Raw genomic sequence first — 6,243 nt, 5'->3', positions numbered from 1 at the left:
TGCAAAAATATAGGATTTGAGCACAGAAAATAGGAGGTGGAGATGAATGGCTACATATCCAGACAATATGGTGAGGAGGCCAAAAAAAAGCACCACAGATACCTTAATATATTGGATTCTGATAGCATGTTCTCCCTCTTCCTATAGGATCTTCTAAAATAGGGAAATCAACTTTCTGCAATTCTTCAAACACAAGGTCAACTTACCCTTTACTAGGAGTGTTGTAGGTATATGTAGAATCCAAGGTGAACTATCTTAGCTCTCAACAGGTGCACTTCTCTAAATCTTCTTTCCTGTAACACTTCCTCTCAATATTCAACATTTCCTTCCTCTCTTTCAAGAGCAAAGCTCACTCTTCTATATTGGTCAAGGGACTTTTCACTTTTCAAGGTAAGAGTATTGAACTAATTTATGATATCCTCTTGTGCATCTTAGAAATAAAGGTTAGGTTGCACTACTTGGGTTTGACCCTTGTGAGGAAACACCATTTCTCCTTAAGAGTTATTATACATGACTCAACTATTTGAGTGCCACAAAGATAATTTCTAAGTTCTTAGTGAATCCATAAAAAAAAATTCTTAAGCTAACTTAGAATAAATGAGTATCTTCCCCAATAGAGCCACTAAAAACTATTGGTTGATTGTTTGTCTTCCTTGATATTTTGGTTTATACCTTGACTCTTGACTTGCCCAATGGCATGGAAAACAAAGATGTTAACAATAGAATGGGTCAGCATAGTAATCTATCAAAGAACCCTGAATTGAAAGGTATAACTCCCTTATGAATGCAAGATATGTAATGAATTTTTCTTTCAAGTTTTGTAGTATGCTCTTAAATATGGTGCAAAAGAGGTAGAAACCAAGTTTCTCAACACTTCAAACAACCTAGGCAAGAATGGGGATTAACTCACAAAATAAAATCTACTCAGACTAACAATGTAGAGAAATGGAAACATTAAAAACTAATTATAATAGTAGTAAGAGAGGAAGAGATGATGAAACAAGTAATTCTTGGATTATGTAGTTAGCTAATGTTTTGACAATACCCAGATTGTCTATCTTTCAACTACTCCACACATTAGTTTTTGACTTCCTTATGCAATGAACTAAACTAAACACATAGACCAATAGAGAATAGAAGAAATGTTTATATTGAAGTCAGTAATACATACAATCTATTGAAGAAAGGAAATAAAGCCAAGTTCATTCACTTTCATTCAACTTTCAACATTAACACATTCATTCCATATACTCTAGTCTAATGGCATTGAAGTTGAATCACGAGCATGCCTTACTAGTTATGAGCCTTTACATAGTTCTTTCAACATTATGCTTACACTTATTTGATTATTTTAACTAAGATTAGGCTCAAGTTCATACATCCTCAGAAACAAAATGAAATGGCTTCACTTCCATGAATATGTAGTAGAAAAATCATACACCTATTCTCCCTAGTAATACTTGATCTCATCTTCATAGATTAGAATGAGACTTACTCTGGCATCTATCCACAACTTTTTAGGCCTTTAGGTGTAGAAAAAATCATATTCTCAACTTATTACTCATTGCCACAACTTCATCCATCAGATTCACACTAATATAGTTTGCACAAGGGGAAAATTAGCTTGAAAGCTCAAAATACGTAGGATGTGAATGTTAGAGCAAGATTATAGATAATAGAATACCAAACACTTACTTCTCATTAGAAGGACATGAGATCACACCCCAACCATAACTAAGTAACCTAAACCTCATGCACACTGGAAAAATAGGGAACCCATTTAGAAAAATTAAGTAAAGGCAATGCAAAGGGAGACCCAAAAAACCAAGCTAATAGAGTTCTCCGAGAAAGATGAGAAGTAAGTGACCTAAAACATACTTAGACACTTCTCTCTTTGGAAAGACACTCACTTTGACCAATGACTTCAAGCTTTAAAAGGGAGAAACTAAAACTTGATAACAAACTAAAAACAAAAATCCCTCCAACATACAGGATTGCAAATAGCCCTAGGATGCTCCTGCATCAAATACCCCAGGTTCAAAAAGATGTTCTTAGTAGCTGGAAGAACATATTTTGGGATTCAACACATAAATCCCAAATTAGTTCTTCACATACATATCCTCTAATTCTTCAACTTGTACACTCTCTCCCTTGTTCTTCTGTTGCTTCTTCATGTCCATACTTGGTGTGCTATAGGCCTGGTTTCCATACTAATCTCCAACCTTCTCATATTCTTTCAACATAACTTAGATACCAATACTTAGGTTCCTCCTACTAAGGTCATCATTTTGTAAAGGAATCAGGGAAAATTTCTTGCCAACTTTCTCAACAGTAAATGTATTCTTGACACAGTCATGCATAGCCTTGCAATCATACTACCAAGGTCTACCAAGAAACACATGAAAAAATTTCATGTCCACAATATCACACAACACTTGATCCTTATACTATCCAATCTAGAAATCAAGAAGGCATTGGTCCCTCACTTCCAAAACATGCTCACCTTGCAATCAACCAATCCCATAAGGATAAGGGTGTCTCACTCTTTTCAAACCAAGTTTCTGAACCATCTCCTTAGAAACAAGGTTATCCTTACTACCACCATCCACAATCACCTTGTAGACTTTACCACCAGACTTACAACGAGTCCTGAACAAACTAGTCCTCTGATAAGAATCCAATATCTTCTGACCAACCAATAGTTGTCGAGCTAGTAAATTCTCTTCTTTCTCAGGTTGACTATCTTGGATTGCAACCTCATTCACCACAACAATTATACCACTATGTAGACATTCAAAATATTAACACCCTTCTTGACCACATCTGAAATAATTAAGTTTGAACTCACCTCTACCTATCCTTTTTTTCTAATCAACATGTTTTGGTTCACCCTCTGTACTCAGTTTAGCTTGTGCTTAGTTATTCTACTTCTCCTTCCCTCTAGAATTACCTTGGCTTTTCCTCTTCAACTTATCTTTTTCTTTCAGAGTATACTGATAAGCATCCTCAACTAAAGAAATATTTAGCATACTAACCTCATCTTTAATATTGAATCTCAAACCATTAATGTACTGAGCTACCTTTTCCTTTGACAATTCTCTATGACTGGACCAAATAGTCAACTTACAGAACTCCTCAGTATAATCTTTCATAGTCATATCCTTCTGTTTCAAATTTTGAATCCTTTTAAACAACTCAAGTTCATAATTAACAGGAATGAACTTAGCATTCAACTTAGTCACCATTAACCTCCATCTAGTGATCTTCATTTCACCTTCTTCTTCTCTATCTCTTTGTAATTCCTTCCACCAAAGAGTAGCATGTCCTTTCAACTTAGTTTGTGTCACCCTCACACTGAGTGGATCCTCAATATCCTCAAGCTCAAAGTAGTCTTCCACTTCACCAATCTAATCAATCAATTTTTTGGGAGTCAAAGTACCTAAGAAATTAGAAACCTCCATCTTATGCTTCAACTTTAATTGAGATCTAGGTCTAGCAAACTAACTAGCCCTAGTTCCAATAAGTCTCTCCACATGATCAATTATTTCCTCACCACTTGACCCAGCAACTTCAAAGTCTTGGACAACTTCCTCATAACTACCTTCAATACCCACATGCCTAGGTACAACACCTAAAGCACTCACGATTTCTGCAATCATTTCACTCTTCATCAATGCAATCTCATATCTCAATTATGCTCTAATCTTCTATGAGATCCTTTCTTCCACAACATCACTAAGATCATCAATTTCCCTAGGGTCCAATCTTCTTAGAGGCATCTTCCAAAAGATTTTAAAACCCTAAGCAATAGATCCACTAGTTTAGAAGATCAATCAACTCCACAAGTTCAACCTTCTCCAACCCAAGATCCTAGTACAAATTGTCACAACTTCAGCATTAGTTATATACACTCAGCAATAAACTTCACTCTAATACCACCTAATGCAGTGCAAGGTAGGAGAATCCCTAAAGGAGATGTCCTAGCCCCCAACAAATAACCACATAGTGGAAACAAAACAACAGTGAAACACAAATGCAAGATCTGATACCAAATCACCATTCTTTATTCATAGATATAACTTATTACATGCAACATGCCCAACTGTAAAGCCTTCTAGGTTAGGGCCAAATACAAAGAAAAATTACAATATCATTTCTACAAGATCCCACAAGATCCAACTTATAATCTTAATCCCAGCTAGTCTAGATCCACAACTAGATAAGAACATTTTTAGTGAATAGATTTCCTTTTCCTATTAAAAACAATAATCTAGTCTAGGCCTGAGGTTGGAAAATTCAATAAAGTTCATAAAGATCCAACTTATAATCTCAATTCTAGCTAGTCCAGACCCACAACTAGATAACAACATTGTTAGTTAATAGATTGTCTTTTCCTATTAAAACAATAATCTAGTCTATGCCCAAGGTTGGAAAATTCAATAAAGTTCATAACACTTGGGTAAATGTTGTGTTATTAGTTTCCCTCTGAATTTTTATAGGTATAGCTCCCTTTAAAAATGATTCATCAATAAATTTAAAAGATCACAACTAACTGAATCTACAATTTTTTCCAGAAAGTGCTTAAGGGACACTCATGTACTCTTAGGTACAGAGGTAATAGTTTGCATATTCAGAAAATCAATAAATGAAAAGCTCGTAGCCTTTCCAAAAGTAAGCAAGATGTAACTATAAACTTAAATTTACAACAAGTCAAGCCAATTTTAGGAAATGATAAACAAAGAGGAACAACAAGAGAAATAGCAGTATATGTTATACAAAAATAACCATCACAGTCCATAAAGTACCCGTGACTGGTTCTGCTCAAGCATTAAGTTTTGAAGCATGGTAAAATATGATATATATATATATATATATATATATATATATATATATATATATACATATACATATATTCAAAAAGATTTCTCCAGCACAAAGTCATTGAGAGAGAGAGAATTCATATATATTACTATTTTTCTATCACTATTTTTACATAATCAACTTAAAATAGTACTAACTATAACAAAGTATTCTTAGGCTACTAAAAATCTAACCCCTATTCTAGCCAAATGTTCCAACATTTATAGTTTCTTACAAACCTTAAAAGACCTCCATCAAAACCCAGCCTTTCGGTTGAAAACAGTTTAAAGAAAGAAACAATTTTAAAACAGTTTTGAAAACAAAATAGGAAGTAACTACTTTCAACTAAACATCTTTGCCAGTATTTTATCCATCCACCATGGTCTGCTTGACTAGTTTCTAGCTCCTAAAAGCATTTGTCAATTCCTGCATCACATGTGAGTGAGGATTTTTTAGGCTAAGTATCTTTGATTTGCAAGCTTCTTTCTACCACTTAAGCTCCCTAATCCTATGGCTTTATCTCAGTATGAGGTTCCTATTCAGATATAACATTGACTTGATATTGGCTAGGGTCATGAAGTCTCCAAAAGTAGGTGTTTTATTGTCTTTGATTCCTATCATGGCATCATTGAAATTCTTGGTTAAAACCTCAAGGTCCATGTTGTCATCTTTGAATTGTAGGATTCCGGTAGGGTTAACAATCTGCATATCTTTTAGGAGTTCTTTATGCATCCTAGCAATTTCAACTTCCATTGATCACATTTCTTTGATGGCTCCTTTGTAAATTGACTCCTTCCAAACCATATTACTTTTGAGGATAAACAACATGCATGAATCTATAGTTTTCATGGGATTCTCATTCAAAAATTCCAACACATTATATTTTTAACTTCATGGAGTTGGAACACAATAGATTGGCATCGATTATGATCAACCTCCCACACTAGCACAAGGGTGTTAACATCACCTAATAGTGTTTCTCCCTCCATGTATGTAGTAGTAAAATCTAGAATAAATCTACTACCTTCTTTTATTATGGATTCCACCCATTCTTGTACTACATCTAAGAGTAGTTTACACTTTTGCATTTTCTTAACCAATTGTTGTTTGTTTGATGAATTGGGATCAAAATACTATGGAGTCTGAACCAATGGAAGGGTGCCCAAATTCATCAGGGAGTCTATATAAGTAGCCATAGTGATTACGAATGCTTTTATCTCTTTCTTTTCTTTTCTATCCCTTTTGGACTGAGTCAACATATGATATGCAAAAAAAATTAAAGAAGTGATTACCAATGTCTCTAGTGATAGTTCCCAATTCCATAGTGGTGACTTTAAAACCCTCTACTTCGATTTCCCTAGACTCATCTTTTTGTTTATAGGT

The sequence above is a fragment of the Cupressus sempervirens genome, chromosome 2, assembly GCF_028749045.1.
Source record: "Cupressus sempervirens isolate cs-2001-9-10 chromosome 2, ASM2874904v1, whole genome shotgun sequence".
NCBI classification, from domain to species: domain Eukaryota; kingdom Viridiplantae; phylum Streptophyta; class Pinopsida; order Cupressales; family Cupressaceae; genus Cupressus; species Cupressus sempervirens.
Note: the sequence above shows the minus strand (reverse complement) of the source record.